The following is a 22,705-nucleotide window of genomic DNA, read 5'->3' as shown; positions in this document are numbered from 1 at the left end:
TCTCAAGTAATATCTCAGTGTTCTGAAAATGAAATATGAATTGGCTTCCTCTGATAAGTATCATACAAGGAACATTGGTATCTGATATTAAGGCATATCGACCTTGGCAATATTGGGCTTCATCTAACATTTCTATATAGAAATAAGAAAATACAGTATTAAGACCTGACTGTAATATTTTGACAGAAAGAGCTCTGCTTTTAGAAGTAACCGACATGTTGCATTCATTTGGACCAGTAAATGCTTGGAGTTGAATGGGATTGGTAGAAAGTACTAGAGATTGATCAATATTACACTCTGGGTAGTCATGGTAGAAAGCAGTGTTGTAGTTTCCTTCATCGTGGTAGTTTGAGCTGTTACATGATACCATGAAGGCAAGTTTGTTGGTTTGGTTCTGTCATGTTGTTTTGAGGAGGATGGGATGTGAATATCTGGTTCTTGTTCAGTCATATATGGAATGTCTGTTGTATCTACTGCAGTGGCAGTAATCAATTCAGTTTCAGTAGTATATTCTTTTTCCATGTTTTCAGGAGAATTTGTACTTTCATTGTCAGGAGCCGGTCCTGTACAATCGACATTTGTTAAGCAAGTCATCAAAATGATTACAACAATGGCACATTTGTGAAACATTAGTGGTTCTCGGACTGATGTTCCTAACTTACGTTTCTGAGGGTTGAGGAGCATCTTAATTTAAATAAAGAGTATTATGACAAAAAATGAACAGAAATTTGGGATGTACAAATTAAGTTAACTTTATAATCCTTTGCTGAAAGTGCTGCAGAATCTGGCAACAGTGGTTCCCACTTTATTGGAGGAGCACAGCTTTGGAAAAAAAACCACCTGACTGAGCAAGAAGGGGATATTTCAGCTAGCAATTTCAGCAATGCTTTCACCTATGTAAATAACTGGTTTTATAAGAATAAGTTTTCCTATTATTAAAATAAATAAAATCTGGTATTGCTAGGAATTTACTCAGTTGTTTACCAATTATATCAATCTAGGTAAGATTAGAAATGAAGCCTACCTACAATATCAACGGAATTAACTTAATAAACTTATTTACGAGTTATGTTATTCTACAAATAATGATACATTGAAAGAAAATATCTTGTCTTCAGAAGCTGACCTCAGGAGGCTTCAGTGCTTGCTGTCAGGTCTGGTATCCTGTAGTCATGGAAACATGGGCTCAATACAGCTGTTAAGGAAAACAAAAAGGGAACACAAACTTAATGACCCAAATAATTAATTAGTGCAGTTGGAGGAAGGGGGGGGTGCAATTGCGTTTTTTACAAAGGAGAACTACTCAAAAATGCAGTAATGTATTTTAAAATTGGTGTGCTACATTTTTTTGCTTGTCAGTTTTCTTAACTAAGCTTGACATCCACCCTCACACTGATTAGTCAATAAAAATCTATGATTAAAAAGAAATGAGTCTGTATGACTAAATGAGTCAGTGTGATATCGAAACTTGGCAGTTGTAGGAGCCCTCATTAAAAGAACAAGGTGGTTCTTGAACAACTAGTCTTGCCCTTTTTTGTGATCCCCTTCTTTTGTGATTGATCCCACCCTGCAACACCCACCCCACCACAACTTACCCAACTACCCCAACACTCTACCCCACCCTACCACACCCTACCACACCCTACCCACTACTCTCACCACATCGTACTCCACAACCTACACTACCACTCTACCCCACTACCCCAGCACTCTACCCACCCCACCTTATCCCACTACCCTCACCACCCTACCCCATCCAACTACCCTTATTATACACACACCACACTACCCACCACACCAGGACACCACTACCCCTACCACCCATCCCCATCATCCTACCTCTAGCACATACCCCAATCAGCCTACTCCACCCAACCATACTCTACCCTATTACACCTCCCCATACCCCTGTCTCCCTATCCCATCCCAATACCCCTACCACCCTACCGACCCTTATAGCCATCCCTGATCCTACTATACCCCTACCACCCCATCCCACTACCTCCAACACCTCCCTACCCCACCATATCTACCCCTGCCCAACTTCCCCACCACCCTGTCCAACTTCCCCATCACCCTACCCCACCCTACCCTCACCCTTATACCTAGGCTTAGAGAGAAAACGCAATCTCGCTTTTCTCGCCGTGAATCTCGCTTTTTAGTGCTTTTCTCGCTTTTAAAAGATTCATTTCTACCATGAAAATCTATTTCTGTGGCGAAAGGTTGCAGAATTCGACAACCATTGCAACTAAAAAAGCTTAAGTTTGACCTGATTTTCCAGCCTGAATGTACAAAAACGGTCCATTTTCTGGCACATTAAGCAACAACACAAGTAATATTCTTTATTTACTACTCAAACCTTTTAAGCTGATTTTGTGTATTTTTGATAGTCCGGTCGGCAATTTCCATGCTTTGTTTTGGTATCACTCAGGGTATGGAGTCAATGAAATACTGCCCTCACTCAATTTTTTACCTTTTTCTGATTTTCGCCAATTTTTGGGCATAAATCTCGCTTTTTTCTCGCATTTTGAAGTTGCCATCTCGCATACCCCACCACCCTACCCCATCACACCCTGACCTCTTTACCCCACCACCCTACCCCCACTGCCCTACCTTACCGCACCATATCCCTTGCCTCCACCACCCTCTACCACCCCACTACCCTACTCCATCCTTATACCCCACCACCCCCTAACCCCACTACCCTACCTACCCCCTGCCTTCAAACCCTATCCAACTACCCTAACCCTACCACCACACAAGGTGTGGGCGTCTCCCCTGGGGTAGGCAACACCTCCAACCAAAGGGATAAAAAGCTGACAAGCAAATACAATATATTTAAAATGTACTATCATGATTACCACCCCCTCCCCAGAAATTTTTCAGGAATGAAATTGGGAAGGCAAAGCATAAAGTATCTTTAAAATGACTAAATGGAACAAAATTGACAAATGGGGACGGAAATTTGGCTTTGTACCCTGACACTAAAATCCTGGCTATGCCACAGGGGACACAGACCCTCCTACCCCTGCTACTCCACTGAGTACATGTATTTTTATTTGATGTGCTTGACTTTAAATGGGTCAGAGCTAATAACTGTATTAATAAGTTTTATAAACTCAAAGTTATAAAGCTGTGAATGATTGATGGAATGGTGGATGAAGCCTTGTTCAGACGAGCTTAGAGTTTAGTTCACGTTAGGCTAACATGAAGCTAATCTCTGAGGTAGCTTAGTGTTAGCGCCTGTCTGAACAACTATCGTGTTAACAAACATGAAGCTTTACCAAAAATATTTACCACCAAGAAATCTCTGTAGTACCACACAAACACGAAGTGATGGCTGCAGCTAACATGGAGATTTTAGAGTTAAAGACTGAGGAGGGACAGTGTGGACAAGTAGCAGCCTTTCACTACCTCTGTGTTATGCTAACATGGAGGTAAGCTCCTGTCTGAATAAGCCTTGAGTGGTCTGATCAATATGCAAGTGTTCTCCATTTCATGGAACATGATATGATATGAATAGGTGGATATAGCTGGATTAAGACATTTGATACATAATATAATATGTTTGAAAAACAAAAAGTGATTTATTGCGGGCTATGGAAAATCTCTGATCATTATATAGCCAAGATGCTCCCTTATGGGTATACGAGGTATTGTTGGTCAAAGCAGCCAAAAAAAAAAAATTGATTTTCATTATCTGAATCAATATTTAATTATTGAAAAATAACACTTTGTTGTTTTGTTAAAGTTCATTCTACAAATCATACACTTTGAAAACTTGCTTGATTTATTGTTGTTAATGAGTTATGTACGTTTTACAAAAGTGTTGTTGTTTCAGCCCTCTTTACAACATAACTCAAGAACCACAGGACCTGCAAAAATATATCTGTGATATTTGAATTCTTCTACACGCTCGCTACAAATTGAGCAATGCAATTTTTGCTAAAGCTCACTATGATTTACAAGATGCTGCAAACTATTTTTTTTGGCTGCTTCGACCAACAATACATTGTATACTTTTAATAAACTATTTGGCAACAGATGAGATGAGTTAACTGAAATGAGTAGCTGATACTGATCAAAAAAGAAATGCATTATGGGAAGTGTAAGATATCATCTCTGAGTAATGAGCATCTCTATTTGTGATGCTCATTGCTCAGGGAAGAAATCTTACACTTCCCATAATGCATTTCTTCCCTGTACTGATTTTATTTGCTATTCGATAGCAACAAGACATGCCTCAATTACAAGATCTGAATGAGCTATTAATTGAAGTACTGTATTTATTCCAATAAGTGCCCAGGGCGCTTTACAAAGTCAATTTGGGTGGGCGCTTATTATTTACCTGGTTTATCGAATTTTTTTGTAAGGGCCGTTTATTAGAGACAAATTTACCTACGTTATAATAGGGTCCCGAGACGTTCCAGTAGCTTTTCTGATGCAGTAAATGTATTGCAAGTTTACACAGGACTTCAAATCCTCAAGCTATTTCACTGTATCAACGTCTATAGTCACTTCAACATTAATGGTACCCTTTAACATATTGAAAATTCACTGGGTGGGCACTTATTGGGTTATGGTAGTTTTTGTCACTATCAACCCATGTTGCACTGAATAGCAAATCATGGCATTATGGGAAGAGTAAGATATTTTTTACCAATTTTTTATTTGTACTCACCAAAACCAATCTTTCGCCAGTTGTCCACCAAGTTCAAGTCTCAACTCTTCGGATATTGTGATCTCAATGTCTTCCCTGTGAGAGAGAAAAAAGGGTTTATTCATGTGCATAGCCAGCCTGCTCATTCCAAGGGGTACACTCATAGAAAAAAGGTTCTACATACAGGACATTAACATGATTAACTGCCGGTTTCTGCCAAAAATAGATTGTTTGCAAATTTTGCTCTGTGTAAATGCATAGAGTTTGGTGGTTGGTGGTTGGTATATAGATGTATACACTACGGAATTTTTTTTTTATGGTTAGGAAATTTACCCATTATTAAAATCTAGCGGCTAATTTTGTACGTTTGCTAAATAATCGCATGCAGGAGATTGTCCTGCGCATTTTGACACCTCAATCACTACCCTATGACACTCCTGAGAAAAGATGTGAATGTTTAAGTAACACAAGGTCAAAAAATAAAAATTGCAAAAAGGCCCATTCAAGTTTTCAGCATAAAAGAACAAAAAAAGTTTCTTTATGGTTAGGAAATTTACCCACTATTCAAAACGTTAATGTCTTAGTACCCGCTCACCTTTGTCTTTGTTCATTTATCTGCACAATAAGCAAAGGATTATGCAACATGCATCAAGGAAAATGCTTTAAATTTAAATTGAAATGGCAGGAATAATGAAACCGTCTTGGATCAGTGAGTCAACTCTAAAACCATTGAATAGGCGTCTTTGCCATTTTTATCTGTCAACCTCTTGGTTCTTAAATATTCATATCTTTTGTCAGGAGTGTTGTAGGGTAATGATTGAGGTGTCAAAATGCGCAGGACAATCCACCGCATGTGATTATTTAGCACACGACGAAAGTACACCTCAATTACTTTCATATGCAAAACCAAGTAATGATCTGAGATGCCCGAGATATCTATGATGTAGCCGCAATTTTGACACTGTAGCGCATGGAATGCCTTAGAATGGTTTCAAAAGGGTTGGAAACGCTGATAAATATCTGAAACAGCATAGATCTGTGCCAAAAAGTGCATTTAATTGACAGATCTAATAGACCTGTGCGTGACGTCAGGGGTCTATACATGTACAGGTAGTCCCCTTCATCTGGCCATCATCTCTAGTTCCGAAAAACTCTGGTGGGTAAATTTCCTAACCATAAAGAAACTTTTTTTGCGTAGTTTATATTATTTGCATGGTAAAAGATAACATTCTTTGCATTTTGTGGACACTGGATGATTAAAATGCTGAAGAATTGCAACAACAACAAAAATTAAAAAAAAAAAAACCAAAAAAAAACCAAACCCAAAAAACATTTACACCCGGCCACAACACCCACCCCACCATTAACCTCACCCTATACTACACCCACACTGCATCTAACCCTGAAGAATTACAACATCAAAAATTACAAACAAAAAAATATAAAAACCAAAAAAAAACAACACCCACCCCACCCCACCTAACCAACCACTACACCACCACTAACCTCACCCTACACTACACCAACACTACACCTAACCCACCACTATCCCATCTCACCCTTACCCCACCCATTCCCAAACCCACCCCTACCATTACCTCATCCCTACCCTTTACCCCCATATGCCAACAGAAATATAATTTTCTCTCTGTTCTTCGATATGGCCTAGCAACAATGGTAAAATATCAGGTAAAAATTTAGAATGTTAATGCCATGCCAGCATAAATATAAAAATACCAAAAAAAAATAATTTTCTTATCAATATGAGTCATAAACCTGTGTCCTAAATAGTAAAATTTAGCATAACATTAAAAAATTAAAATTTAAACTAATTTCATAATACAAATTGCAGACAATTGCATACATTTTAGAAATAACATTATAATTTAGAATACATATCTACATATTATAGTCATATATTAATTACGGAAATATTTACACACCCCAACAAGCTATATTGCACAGTAACAGGTCATTATTTAAAAGTAGAAATTTGGAAATTTTCAAAAGTTAAAATCCAAAATCAAAATTGTTAATTCACTTCATAATACCAATTTACAATGTAAACATACATGTATGCTAATATCATAAGAACATCACCTAAATCGGGACCTAAATAATGTTTTCGCTTAAAACTGCTGTGCAAAAAAAGTAAATTGAACCCTGCTCCCAACCCATTTTGGAGATAATTTGAATGTGTTCTCATAAGAACTCTCAGAATTGCCCCAACCGATCAAATTTGCAGACATAATTTTCGGAGTTTTGCCTCAAAAGTGCCCCATATTCTTGCCCCACACCACCCGTAGCGCCGCCACTGATCACAATAATACTTAACTCACCCACCTTGCAACAGTATTTTTGTGGGACCTAAAAGCACACTATAGACACACCAAATTGCATTCTGACTACGAGGAATGTCCTGATTATAGCAAATAGTACTTTGAAATTAGCGATATAATACAAATTTTATGGCAAATTATTAAAAATTTACATTTTTTACATTTAGCAGTCTTTGAAGTACATATCAAAATGATATACATGAAGTTTTCCAAAAGACTTAACATTTTTTGGTCTTTGCTTCATAATTTTAAAGATTAAGCTAAAATTTAAGGCATATAGATAGTTTTAGACCTGCACATAAAATACTGCATTATACCACCACAAGAAATGTTTTATTATAAGAAATGAGTAAATGCTTATACTAAGTATTGTAATTATGCTTAATTCACACTATATGTTGTGTTTACATAAAATGCTCCATTAAAAATCATGAATGTTCATCTAAATTAACATAAATGTTGTATTCTCTGTCGGTTCTGATTATACGGAAAGAAATAGAGATAAAGCAAGCCGATTCAAGCAAAATATTAAACAATGTACTTACCAAATTGGATGCTGTAGATGACTGGATATGGCTTGGATCCTCCAAAAGGATAGGCACAGATCCAAAATAAATACCAAAAAGTTAAGATTCTTAACTTATCGCTTTGCTATGGCAAGGATCCTCCACAGAGATGGACGCGTTTGAAAAGTTAGGTTGCTTTTCTGAAATTGTCGCTTTGATAGCACTTTAATACTGAATAATACCCAAATCCACACAATGAGTGATGAGTAGAGAACAGGTATCTTGTCTTTATGAAGAGGCGAGGTGTGACTGATCACGCACCTACCAATGTCAGTATTTATAGGTAATCTGATCTACTATTCCAGTGGCACCACAATCTGTTGCGTGAAAGTTACACCCTTTAGAATGACAGTTATTTGATTAATAGCCGGTGATCTGGTGATGGGATGGAACTTTCAAAAAATGATATTAGCATATTGGACTATTCCAGTTGAAATCTGTGTACCTTCTATTGAAGACATGATTGTAATCTTCTACACAGGGAGTGTCACATTCAAATAGGGTTACCTGAATGGGTGACTCCATTTGAAATCTACACCCCTTATATGAGAGATTTAAGTTCATGTCTTCCATAGGGGGTGTATGGATTTCATCTGGAATAGCCCAGTGACAGTTTTTGATTAAAGCAATATTATAACATTTTCAAACAAAATAGATTAGCATCTCTTTGCCATAAAATGTTAGCTTTAAAGCTGAATTTATACTCGATCGCTTTTGCAGAAAAGCGATTTTCACGCATGCTCAATGTTTACTTACATTTCCAGAGCGTCAAGCCGATCAATCGATTCAAATCGCGGAGGCAAAAACGACGTCGCTTTTGCAAGTTGAAGAAATCTCAACTTCCCAGCGATATCGCTTGACACGTAAATGCGTCAACCAATCATATACAACCAACTGGATCTATTATTTTGCTAATTAATTTACCTTTCTCGATTTTTAACTTTTGGTGATGAATTAATTCAAAGCAATAATTATTGACAGCAACTGATGTTTTAAAAATGTATTTTGTGGCATTTAGAATATTTTATTTGTCGTCTGCAATCGCTATCGCAGTGATAAGTATAAATGCAAAAGCGACGGGCGATGCATCGCAAAATTCGGCGATTTCAAATCGCTTTTTCAAAAGCGATTAATCGCATCGCTCGGCGATCGAGTATAAATTCAGCTTTACTGTCAGATATATCCCCTTTTATTTTTGAGCCGAACAACAACGGCAAAGCAAAGAAAATTGGAATTTACTACCAGCGTACATGTCGCCAATACGTACCACTCCTTCGGTCATGTTGTGGTACGACCCTTTGCCGTGTAGTTATGAACATCGTGTATGCGTTCGACTAATAATTCCATCGTAATAATAAAGCGCCCGGTTCGGCGTTTTATTCAAAATCTCGGATTTTGACAAAACTACAGCACCTAGAGTCTTGATTTTTGCAGAGTAAAAAAAATTTAATCGTGTAAAAAAGGAATTTTAAAAATTCAGTGAGGGCGTCTTCCTCAGCAAATGTTATAATATGGCTTTAATAGACAGTGATCTGGTGGGATGGAACTTTCACATGATATTGGGCTATTCCTGTTAAAATCCATATGCCCCCTATGGAAGACATGATCTTAATCTCCCACACAGGGAGTGTTAAATTCAAATAGAGAGATTAAGTTCATGTCTTCCATAGGGGGTGTAAGGATTTCAATTGGAAAACCCATTGGCTTATCATATATATCTACATAGACATCTATTATATGTGACACGCTCTGGTCCACAGAGGCCAAATGTGGCAAATTTGTAATTGAAATAAAGGCAAAAAAATGGACTAAAAAAACAATAAAATACATAAGAAAATAGAAGAACCAAGTACGCTAGACCTTTGGTGTTTTCAGTATATGATAGCTTAATGTTTGTATAAGGTAATAATTATAGTAACTCAATTGTCAAAAATGCCTCCTTTGGCCTCCATAGACCAAATCGTGTCACATATAATAGAAAATGTTGCTAAAAGATTACGTAATGTGTGATGGCAATTAAATGAAAAACACATAAAGAAGCAAATATTACACCTGAAACAACCACCTGAAAACATAATTAATACTTAAATAGCTCTTTCGAAAGCCAAACTATTTGGAAGATAATTCCATATTGTTAGAATGTGGCTTTTTAGCACTACAATATAAGCAACATGAATTAAAAGGCATATTCCGCAATTTGATGAATTAGAACACTCTCAAATCCATCAAAATTCAGATTTTTTTTTTCATTTTTGGAACAAGCAGATGTGCTACTGGAGGGAAAATGACGATTTTGAAAGTATTATTAAAAAGACAAAATCGGACATCAAAATGAAGATAGAATAAAGTATATCCATACTTTTATTATATTATGGTTTTTTTCTTATCATACAACAAGGCTGTCAATTTGGTAACATCCCGCTATCTCTAAGGACCGCTATCTCTAAGGTTCGCTATCTCTAAGGTTCGCTATCACTAACGTGTAAAGTTTATGGAGATCCGAATCCCGCTATCTCTAATAGAGAAAAGGGTTCGCTATACCTAAAAAAAGGTCCGCTACTTCTAAGGTTCGATATCGCTAATTTGGAATAAGGTTCGCTAGTTCTAAGGTTCGATATCACTAATTTTAAATAAGGTTCGCTATCACTAATTTAAAATAAGGTTCGCTATCACTAATTTTGAAAAAGGTCCGCTATCACTAATTTATTGAAGGTTCGCTATCTCTAAGGTTCGCTATCACTAATTGCAATAAAGGTCCGCTATACCTAAGGTTCGATATCACTAATTTTGTTTAAGGTTCGCTATCCCTATTTAATTAAGGTTTGCTATCTCTAAGGTTCGCTATCACTAATTTCGATTAAGGTTTGCTATACCTAAGGTTCGTTATCACTAATCTTAAATTAGGTCCACTATCTCTAATTTTAAACAAGGTCCGCTATCTCTAATTTCAAATAAGGCCCGCTATCTCTAATTTTGAATAAGGACAGCTATAGCGAACCTTATTTAAATTAGAGATAGCAAACCTTATTTAAAATTAGAGATAGTGAACCTTATTTAAAATTAGAGATAGCGAACCTTATTTGAAATTAGCGATAGCGAACCTTAGAGATAGTGAACCTTAGAGATAGCGAACCTTAGAGATAGCGGACCTTATTTAAAATTAGAGATAGCGAACCTTAGGGATACCGGGATTGTTAAAATTAGAGATAGCGGACCTTATTTTAAATTAGTGATAGCGAACCTTAGAGATAGCGAACCTTCAATAAATTAGTGATAGCGGACCTTATTTAAAATTAGAGATAGCGAACCTTATTTAAAATTAGTGATATCGAACCTTAGAAATATGGAACCTTATTAAAAATTAGTGATATCGAACCTTAGGTATAGTGGACCTTTTTCGTAATTAGTGATAACGAACCCGTAGGATAGCGAACCTTAGAGATAGCGGTCCTTAGAGATAGCGAACCGTCGCCATCAATTTCAGCATATAGTACTAACAGTAGACACCGAGTACAGCAATTTACACTTTAGGAGCGGGTTATTGACAGTGTTGTAGCTGGGATTTTTGTCGGGGGCAAGTCCATGTTGGGGAGGCAGGCCCAACTAAATTCCCCCTCCCTCCCCCAAAAAACCACAAATATTATATACAGAAAATTTCTGAATATACCTTTAAACACACAGTTTCATAAGTTCCATCTTTCACTAACTTTTTATCATATACCCTGGAATAATTCCAGGGTTTATTATGCTTCAAAAAGCATAATAAACACTGGAATCATTCCAGGGTTTATGATAACATCTGCACAGATTACAATTGGGAAATGTAATTCATCTCTGTGAAACAATATTGTTCATTGAGTTTACATGGTAAGATTAGAAGACTAGCAAAACAGATTTGATACAATCATATGTAACATAACCCTTCTCCTTTTTGTATGCGGTAATTGGACCAAAGTTTTCACTTTGCTAAAGTTATATGTGACCAGCTCCAATAAAACCCGGAACAAGTCACCAGACATGTTTTTGAGTTATAGGCCTTTAAAGATGACATTCCCATAAAATTAAAATCAAATTTTGAAATTCTTAATTTTATGGTATTTGACTGTGGCACTAAGTGGACTTTCAAATCCTTGAAAGTACATATTACACAGAGGTTTATTTAATCAATAATTATCAGTTGAACTATGGTAATCCCTATTCAATCCTGTGTAAGGCAGGAAACTAATTGGCCCATTACTCAGAATAGCAATTTGGCAAAATATCAAGGTATCATTTACAAAATTATCCATATCTTGAAAAGTATTGATGCTATTTATATAATTTTGGTGTCATTTTAAAGCTTATTGTCTAGTGCTTACATTTTTATTCAAATCATGACATTTCAAAAATGCAACTTGTTCCTGGTTTTGTTATAGTGCGGGTCAAAGGTCAACCAGAAGTGGTCAAAGGACAGCCAGAAATACCACCATTTTGAAAGGTCAACTGGAAATGTTGCCATTTTGAGTCATATTTTACCAGCATTAATATTTAAGGATGTTTATAAATGTTAATACTTGAAAATGTTAGGGGGTGTGTCTAATTAGCATACATTTGACCCGTTCTGACAAAACCAGGAACAAGTCACATGTGGCTAATTAGCATGTATAAATATTAATGAGGTGGACATGGTTAATTAGCATATTTCCAACAAAATTCAAAAATCCATCTTTTTGGCATTAGGCATTTCAGACACAGCCAGTGAGTGACAACATTCAACAAGAGGGTCACAACAGATTCAAGGGATCCATGAAAGGTACCTTTGAGCCAAAGGAGACCAATAGCCAAGATGGTGGGTGTATACTCAGTCTGTTTTGGCAAGGACTGACTCCATAATAATAAACCCTGGATATTTACCAGGGTTTATGATAGCATCTGCACAGATTACAATTGGGAAATGTAATTCATCTCTGTGAAACAATATTGTTCATTGAGTTTACATGGTAAGATTAGAAGACTAGCAAAACAGATCTGATAAAATCATATGTAACATTACCCTTCTCCTTTTGCGCACGGTAATTGAACCAAAGTTTACACTTCGCTAAAGTTATATTATATTTTTCCATTAAAGCTACAATTTGTGATATTTTAAAATGTAATTGGTTAATTTTCTTTCAAACATGATTTTGTTGACATATATTTGTAATGTTTACACTAATTGGAATCAACCAAATTTGTTGTGTTTACATTACAACAGGGCAACTTTGAGTTAATGTCGTAATTGAGGTCAAAGGTCAACCAAGGTCAAAGGTCACTTCCAGGTCAAGGGTCATGAGGTTAAAAGGTCAAAGCCCACTTCTGGGTCAAAGGTCAACCAGAAGTGGTCAAAGGACAGTTGGAAATACCACCATTTTAAAAGGTCTGTGGTTTTCTCTGGTTTTCTGTAAAATCAGCTGTTTGGGCCACATTTTGATCCACCCCCTGGCTGTCGTTTTCTGGACACACCCTGCTTGTAAAATACACAGTTGTGTCCTCTATAGAATCCACACAGATAATAATCACCTAATAGGAAAATTTAATTTCCGTGCATGAAACAAGATCGTTCATTTAGTTTATGCAGTAAGGTTATAAGATAAATCGTTGATAGAATTACATGTAACATTACCTTTCTGCTTTTACGTGATGCTACTTGAACCTTTGCCCTTTGCCAAAGTTATATATTTTACATTAAAGGCACTATCAGTGATTTGGTTAGTCAAAGAATCTATGTTTCATCAGGTTAGATGGTTTTACCAGTTAGTCTTTTCCTTCACTGATTATTATTCTATAGGTGGAACAAAATGAGATTATAGGGGTGTAGAATTGACACCCCTGGGCAAATTTTTCAAGATTTCCAAGGCAAAGTTTTATACCTCAAGACTGCTAAATTTAATTTGAAACCCATACAAAAATATTCCTCTTGTATATTTTGTTGAGTAACAATGAAGATGTAGATTATGAAAATGTATAGTTTGACCAACCTCTGACTTTTTGGCCCCCACACAAGTGTGGGACTTATGTTATCATCCAAATGGTTGTTTGTTTCTTTACCTGTCTGGCTGGTTGTTTGTTTGGCTGGATGTCCGGGTGGAAGCAAATTCATTAATCCACTGTCCAGCGCAAACGCAATAACCGATCAACTTCATTATTATGTTTTCAGGGTTATTAGGAGTTAAGAAAACCTAATAATGATAATATTGATGGCTTATTTGCATTATACCATAACATATCGGATTTGTCATACAAATATCGAACTCGCCGTTGGCTCGTCCGATATTTTTATGACTCATCCGATATGTTATGGTATCATGCTCAGCCATCCAATATTATATCAAACTTAGTATGGTGATTGCATATGGTAGATTGATGTGCTGTATAGTTTTGTGTCCTGTATATTTTGCTTAGATTTTTATTAATCCACTCTGCAGCTTAAAATCATGACCGATCAACTTCTAACTTGGTATGGTGATTGGATATAGCGGTATGGTATGCTGTATAGTTTTGTGTCATGTTATTTCCATATTTATGAATATCAATGAGCTTATTTGCATATTTTGCTTAGCTTTTCATTAATCCACTCTGCAGCTTAAATGCATGAACTTGGTATGGTGGTATGATGTGCTGTATAATTTTGTGTCATGTTATTTGCATATTTATGAATATTAATTAGCTTATTTGCATATCTTGCCTACATTTTCATTAATCCACTCTGCAGCTTAAACGCAATAACCGATCAACTTCAAACTTGATATTGTGATAGTATATGGTGGCCTGATGTGCTGCATAGTTATTTTCATATGCATATTAATGAGCTTATTTGCATATTGAATATTATTTGTACCAACCTTTGTTATTTACACACCTTTGTGTGGGGGATACCTTAATTACGAACCGCGTAATTCTAGTTCAGAGAGTTATATGCCAAAAGGTCAAAGTATTTATGAATATTATCAATCATCCAGGTAGATCAAAAAGGTCAAAGGTTAATTTTGAATTGCCATAGGGGCTGAAATAGATCTAATGAACTATTATCTCAATCTAATAAAAGAATAGTTACAACTACCTGTATTGACTTGTTACCTAACCATTCAGTGATTACCAGTAGGTCAGCATCAATAGGACTCAAATGGCAATGATTTATTTTGATGCGTTACCCAGGCAACAAGTCATTCTAGGTGGTCCAAACTATTCTTTACTAGAGTTGTTGTCACAGAAAGAACAATTTAAGACCATTTTCATGAAAATTGGAACATTTTTCTTTTTTAACCCCTGTAGAGTCCCCTTTTTAACCTTTGACCTTTTTGCTCATAACTCAACAACGATAAGTCACAGATGTGTGAAACTATATAATTTCTGAATCCTTATGATGAGAGGAACAATTTGGCATAGGTTTGGACAAAATTAAAGGGTGACAATTTTACACCTCTTGGAATCACAATGCTTGATGCTTGTGGTTAAATTTGATTGATAACAAATAGATGACGAGTATGATTGACATTGTGTGTTAGGGCATGATCACATCAGGCACTTTTGATGTAGGGACGTGGAGTCGACCCTACATCGAAACCACTTCCCCGTGTAGTGTGAACACAAAGTAAGTGGATTCGACCCTACATCAACAATGTGGATCGAAACTACCTGGTTGAGGTAGTTTCGACCCTAGGAGGTGGGTTAAATTTTGTAATGTGAACGCGATAATGTGGAGTCGATCCAGATCGACTCCACATATACCGGAAGTGGCCGTGGTCGTACGGGCCGAAATGGTGAACGCCAATGGAACAAAACGAACTGTATTCACTGGGAATTGACTTCATGACATTTACATGCTAAAAAATATTTCAGTCCACAGTATGCTCAACATAAGCTTACATAAATTACTTGTTTTACGAGTAGACAGGCTGTGTTACGGGCAACCCCAAATAAATGGCTTATGGTTCTGTATTCGGCGTTTTAGCTGCCACAATGTTACCGCTATTAAATCGCTTCTCTGGGGTGATGGCTTTACGAAATTTGGTATCTATGCTGCGTGGTAACGGCGCTTTACTTCCGGTCGTTCTGACATCCGGGTATGTGGATTCGCTCCACTTACGTCATAACCCACTTTCGATGTAGATTAGCTTGGTAGTGTGAACGCGAACTCAATGTGGATTCGATGTGGATCGACACCACTTCACTACCTAGGTACGAACCCACATTGTGTAATGTGAACACGCCCTTAGGGACAAGTCTGGGGGAAAAGTTCTTCTCAAAATCCAAAGTACACAGTAAATATTTTACTCGGGGGGGTTTCACGATCAATAAAACTGGTAGATTCCAAAATCAGAATTGTTCAGTAAGTGAGCCCTCCTTATATTTATGCCAAAATATGTTGCATTCAATAGCATACATATACTTTACTTTTACTGTCTCTAATTGGGCCTATGTAAACTTTTTTTTATGACCATTTATTGAAAACTTTACTTATAATAAATAAGTTTTGAGTTCAGCTGAATGTGTTCATCATAATTTGTGAGTGGACACTACGAATGAGCCGTAAACTCGGCAAATAGTATTGTGAGTTACAGTGTAAAATATGCGTGAAGGTCGTATTCATAGCTGTCTCAATTCAGTGCGACAAGTATCTCATCAAACACTGTTTAAATCAATCAATAATACATATTGCTGAAGAGGATAATAAAGCTTCTACCTATTACCCTAAGACAGAGAAATTGAAAAACACTCGGACGCAAAATTTGCATGCATGTTGGCAATCAGACACGACAACCATTTATTGACTTTTGTTTTAAGACCCGCACCAGTACGTACAACAAACAAACAAACAAATTCTCAGCCGTACTATAGCCAAATATATAATAGGAGATTCTTTAATCGAGCGAATTATACCCAACCCAAGACTAGCGAAACAACGACCAAAGGCGCAGAAAATCTCGTTTTAGCAAAACCAAATGTGATCCAAACTTGCACTCGGGTGGCCGCCACCCGAGGCTTAAATTCTGAGCGTTTGACCCCGAACCCGTGGATCATTAAATCAAATATCATGGCTAAACCAAATGTGATCCAAACTTGCACTCGGGTAGCCGCCACCCGAAGCTTAAATTCTGAGCGTTTGACCCCGAACCCGTGGATCATTCATCAAATATCATGGCTGGAAACTCAAAGATTTTTGTTGTTGTCGTGTCCAATACAAAACCAACAGTGAATAAATCACCACCTAATCATGCCCGAAACCTGTGAAGGCGGCAAATCCCATTGGTTCCCGGGTCGAGCCAAACAATACAAATTTATCTGCATGACAATGATTGACATCTGACCCGGTAAACAATAACATGGATTGGCCCAGTTCTCAGCAAGGGTAAATTGAGTTTAACTTGTTGCACTGTGTTAAACTTTATTTTTGTAGAATAGTTCTTGTCTTTGTTTGCTTTGGCCAAATCCTGTTCAAGTGGTAGATATCAAAGCATTGTTATTTGTCTAGGTATGTATAATCAACAATTAACAATGAGAGGACATTCCTGAACCTCGTTGACTTGGGAGATGATTTGAAATGACCGCCAATTATGACTGTTTGATATTTATTACCAGAAATGTGGAAAAAGAGACACATGTAGAACCGATAAAAACTAAAAATTTTGTTGAAGGAACAGAGTTCAACAAACCATAACCCTGCTTCTCGATATCGTTTGAAGTCAAATGATAGACCATTTTAAAGCTTATGATATATATTTTCTAAACACAAAATAAAACAAAATTGACCGGGGGCCGACTTTACGGCTGATTCGTGGTGTCCAGTCACATATTTTATAATAACATATCTTTCATTTATCAAAAATCGAAAATGGGTAGTCTACCAGACTACAAGTGCATTTATTTTGAAGAAAAATGTCCTCCCTTTTTGCAATAAAGAATCCTGTGATATAATTTTCCCATAATTAAGTACACATAAAAAGGTTTGTCTCACAACCCTACATGCAAAAGGGACTGGTCAATAGTTATCTGGGGGTGGGAGTTTTAAGGGGGAATACACATTTTTTGTGGGGTCCTGTGGGGAATCTGAACTTGTCTTACTTGAATCATTAGGGGGAATGTAGAGTTTTAAATGTATAGAGAAAAGGGGGAAAACAAGGAGGAATGAAAAAGTATCAATTTTTTAAATTGAAACTCCCACCCATCTGGTGTTAATATTGAACAGTCCCTAACAGTTGGTTTTTTTGAGCTGTCAGAAAAAAAGCATACTAAGTACTTGCATAATGTTCATAAGACAAACCTTTATGTTGACGCAAATAAACAACAAGCATGACACAACACAACATTCTCTGTTTGATATTATGGTTTCTTTTCTCTGATTAATATAAATACATTCTATAACCTACATCTCAATGTACAAGTAAAATATATTTTGTTTATAATACAAAGCTATACAACAGACCCACCAATTTTCTGTCTTTCCAAATATTTATTTGTTTGTTTATTTATTAAGGAAACAACTTATGCGACCGACAACAGCTGTCTAACTGACACAATAGAAAAAGGTACTGACATGGAACAGCTTCCTGGAACACATTTCACAGCCCAATAATTGGCACCCAACAGAAGAAATCTGTGAGTATGTGGAATAGTGTCGAACAAGACCTGTTTCTTGAAGAAAGTGTGTGAAAAGCATAAGCAGCCCTGTTCCACACTATTCCACTTACTCTTTGGAAATTATTAACTGTACGGATCTTGGTGTCAATTATTCGCCTGTGAATATGGTCCAGGAAGCTGTTTCGTGTCAGTGCATTTTGCTGTTGTGTCAGTTGGACAACTGACATGTGTTTAGAGTAGAGTATTGAAGTAACCCTGTCTGTAATTTTGGCTCATTTTTATTTACAGGATTTTAAGATATGACCTTGTGAAAAATTATAAGTTTCTTTTTGAGCTCAGTTTACTTTTTATACCATTTTTAGTAATGAATGTGAGTCTTTTTACCTATCTGTTTTCCAACTCAATCTGCTGTGTTGGGATTGTCGTTTCCCGTCTTTTCTTCCAATATTCTGATATTTCTCCATAAATCACATACAAAATGGGATTTATTGAAGAATTGATAGGTAGGATAAACCCTATTATCCATACATACATTTCTGGGGATATCACAATGACTTCACACTGTGCAAGGATGCATGCTATACACAAAGGCACCCAACAACAGAAGTCAGTAAACACTAGTGTAAACATTTTTCTAGCCATGCGTAATTCTTCGTCACGGTTTTGTATTCGCGCGGCCCCTTTTGCGGTTTGTCTTGCAATTCTAAATATTTCTATATAACATGCTGCTACTACCATAAAACATAAGAGGTTAACTCCGATAAATATCACAATAGAAACAATTGGGGAAACTCGGCTGCCGCTTATGGTAGCAATGGTATGAGTGATGTTTGATTGGTATTGTTGTTGAACAATGCTAAGTTCCACCATTCTACCTTTAGGGAAATTCATTTGACCAGGAACACCGGTCCGTCCAAGTACCTTCTTTCCAAAAACAGTCCCGTTAATTTGTATCAAATTATTCATCAATGTAGTAATGTGTCGACGAACTATGGGGATGCCAATACACACTTCAGAAATGCTAAATCTATCACCCTTTTCACTTGCTAAACCAATTGAAATGGCACTTACCAATATGACTACCAACCAAACAAGCGCAACACATATTCGAGCCATTTTAGTTGTTAATCGCTGGCTACCAAAGGGGTATTTTACTGCGAGTACACGATCAATGCTTATCAAGGTAATAAAAAATACAGATGCCTCACTAGATATTATTGATAAAAAACCTGCTAGTTTACAAGTGAACCCTTGAAGCCACAAAAATGCATATGATGGAAAAAACTCATTATAGTATAAATCGGCAATAACTAAAATGATCATGTTAACACCCATAAGGAAATCTGACAATGATAGATGGGATATGAGTAGAGTTTGTACTTTGTTTGCTTGTCTTTGACGTAATCGTAAGTAACAAGCAATTCCATTGGAGACGATTGCAAATAATCCAATGACCCATATTGAAACTCTTGTTAAAGTATATGGTAACATTCTTTTGCAAGTTAGATATTCTGGGCGGGGATCCCTGGATATACATCGTACATTTTTAATGAAACAACAGGCTGAATATTTGTCAACTAAAACCAAAAGGGTTGAAGTGTTTAAAGTCTTGAAAGTTTTGTGAGTTACTTGGTACAAGCCATTCCCACTGAGGTCAATAATTTCAAGTTTTGAGTGGATGGCTTTAAAACCAATATCTTGTATGACATTATGTGAGAGGTTCAGAAATTTTAGCCTTTGCAAATGATAAAATACATAGTTTGGTAGTTCTGATATTTGATTTTTGGACAAAACTAAAGATTGTAAATTGTCCAGTCCTTGAAAGCTTTCCAATGGTAAGTTTTGAAGTCTGTTATCATTAAGATCTAAAACTTTCAAATTCACTTGTGTTCTAAATGAAGGAAGAGTTGAAAGAATATTTGTACTGATGTTCAAAGATCTTAATGCCCTAAGACTTTCAAATGCACTGAAATTAATTGTCTCCAATCTGTTTTCAGATATATCTAAACTTTCCAAATCTTCAGTCCACAGAAATAAATCTGATGGAATTTGAAGATATAATATCACAAGAGATCATTATATCTCAGGTCAAGGGTTCCCTGTATGGCCTGTAGTGAGTCAAATATACCATCTGGTAATGTGATCAGACCATTCTCACTCAGGTCAAGAGTCCCCTGTATGACCTGTAGTGAGGTGAATATATCAGCTGGTAGTATGGTCAGGTCATTCTCACTCAGGTCAAGGGTCCCCTGTATAGACTGCAGTGAGGTGAATATACCATCTGGTAGTGTAGTCAGGTCATTCTCACTCAGGTCAAGAATCCCCTGTATGTCATGTAGTGAGGTGAATATCCCATGTGATAGTTTAGTCAGGTCATTACAACCCAGGTCAAGGGTTCCCTGTAAGGACTGTAGTGAGGTGAATATACCATCTGGTAGTTTGGTCAGGTCATTCTCACTCAGGTCAAGCGTCCCTTGTATGTCATGTAGAGAGGTGAATATTCCATCTGGTATTGTTGTTAGGTTATTACTACTCAGGTCAAGGGTCCCCTGTATGGCTTGTAGTGAGGTGTATATACCATCTGGTAGTTTGGTCAGGTCATTCTCACTCAGGTCAAGCGTCCCTTGTATGTCATGTAGAGAGGTGAATATACCATCTGGTAGTGTAGTCAGGTTATTACTACTCAGGTCAAGGGTCCCCTGTATGGCTTGTAGTGAGGTGAATATACCATCTGGTAGTTTGGTCAGGTCATTCTCACTCAGGTCAAGCGTCCCTTGTATGTCATGTAGAGAGGTGAATATTCCATCTGGTATTGTTGTTAGGTTATTACTACTCAGGTCAAGGGTCCCCTGTATGGCCTGTACTGAGAAGAATATCCCATCTGGTAGTGATGTCAGGTCATTATGACTCAAGTCAAGGGTCCCTTGTATGACCTGTTGTGAGGTGAATATCCCATCTGGTAGTTTGGTTAGGGCGTTCTTACTCAGGTCAAGGGTCCCCTGTATGGCCTGTAGTGAGGGGAATAAACCATCTGGTAGTGTTGTTAGGTTATTCTCACTCAGATCAAGGGTTCCCTGTATGGACTCTAGTGAGGTGAATATACCATCTGGTAGTTCAGTCAGGTCATTCCAGTGCAAGTCAAGGGTCCCCTGTATAGACTGTAGTGAGGCAAATATACCATCTGGTAGTATGGGTATGTCATTCTTACTCAGGTCAAGGGTCCCTTGTATTGTCTTTAGTGAGATGAATATCCCATCTGGTAGTGTGGTCAGATAATTATATCTCAGTTCAAGTGTCCCCTGTATGACCTGTGGTGAGGTGAATATCTCAGCTGGTAGTATGGTCAGGTCATTCTCACTCAAGTCAAGGGTCCCCTGTATAGATTGTAGTAAGGTGAATATACCATCTGGTAGGGTAGTCAGGTCATTCTCACTCAGGTCAAGAGTCCCCTGTATGGCCTGTAATGAGGGGAATATCTCAGCTGGTAGTATGGTCAGGTCATTCTGCCTCAAGTCAAGGGTACCCTGTATGGCCTTTAGTGAGGCGAATATGCCATCTGGCAGCTTGGTTAGGTCATTAAATGTCATGTCAAGGGTCCCTTGTATGTCATGTAGTGAGGTGAATATACCATCTGGTAGTGTGGTTAGATCATTATATCTCAGGTCAAGGGTTCCCTGTATAGACTGTAGTGAGGTGAATATCCCATCTGGTAGTGTGGTCAAGTCATTCTCACTCAGGTCAAGGGTCCCTTGTATGTCATGTAGGAAGGTGAATATCCCATCTGGTAGTGTGGTTAGATCATTATATCTCAGGTCAAGGGTTCCCTGTATGGCCTGCAGTGAGCCAAATATACCATCTGGTAGTTTGGTCATGTCATTCCAACTCAGATCAAGGATCCCTTCTATGGCCTGCAGTGAGGCGAATATCCCATCTGGTAGCATGGTTAGGTTATTATAATGCAGGTCAAAGGTTCCCAGTATGGCTTGTAGTGAGGTGAATATACCATCTGGTAGTGAGGTCAGGTCATTCCATCTCAAGTCAAGGATCCCCTCTATGGCCTGTAATGAGGTGAATATCCCATATGGTAGTGTTGTTAAGTAATTAAAACTCAAGTCAAGATTACAGGACTCATCAAGTGAGTCAAACACATCCTTTGTTAGTGTGTGAATTTTATTATTGCTCAGATCAAGATATGATAAGGATAATGAACTGAGTGCAATGCATTCGTCAAGATAATCGCACGCGCCGTGGAGTTATTGCATTTAGCTTGAGAGCCGATAGGCTCGAAAGCTAAATGCAATAACTCCATGGCAAGTGCAATTATCTTGACGAATGCATTTGCACGAGTACATTATCCGTCATACACTTTGAGTGTAGGCCTATTAAAACAATAGGCAATATTAATTGCTGCATTCATTATATTAGTTTTAATATTAGGGAAAATATCTTACATTTTAAAAACACCGTAAGGACATTGACCAGCTACGTAGCATTTAACTGGTAAAGAAAATCAATCCCTGTAATCAATGGTATCGATTGCGCCA

At 37.3% G+C, this 22,705-nt stretch overlaps 1 protein-coding gene and 1 long non-coding RNA gene across 3 annotated transcripts in view; one reads left to right on the top strand and one right to left on the bottom strand.

The window, feature by feature from the left end:
* The window catches only part of LOC140164477 (Na(+)/citrate cotransporter-like), a 99,822-nt gene that overhangs the window by 52,775 nt on the left and 24,342 nt on the right, over positions 1 to 22,705 (top strand). The gene's annotated exons all lie outside the window — the stretch shown is intronic.
* On the bottom strand, positions 1,090 to 7,654 carry LOC140164478 (uncharacterized). The gene is made up of 3 exons (XR_011860533.1): positions 7,545 to 7,654; positions 4,682 to 4,756; positions 1,090 to 1,195 (listed from the first exon to the last, which is right to left on the bottom strand). It is a non-coding gene; the product is annotated as an uncharacterized lncRNA (long non-coding RNA).

The sequence above is a fragment of the Amphiura filiformis genome, chromosome 11 (assembly GCF_039555335.1).
Source record: "Amphiura filiformis chromosome 11, Afil_fr2py, whole genome shotgun sequence".
In the NCBI taxonomy this organism is placed as follows: Eukaryota; Metazoa; Echinodermata; class Ophiuroidea; order Amphilepidida; family Amphiuridae; genus Amphiura; species Amphiura filiformis.
The sequence above is the reverse complement of the archived record's forward strand: the minus strand, read 5'-3'. Positions and strand labels throughout refer to the sequence as shown.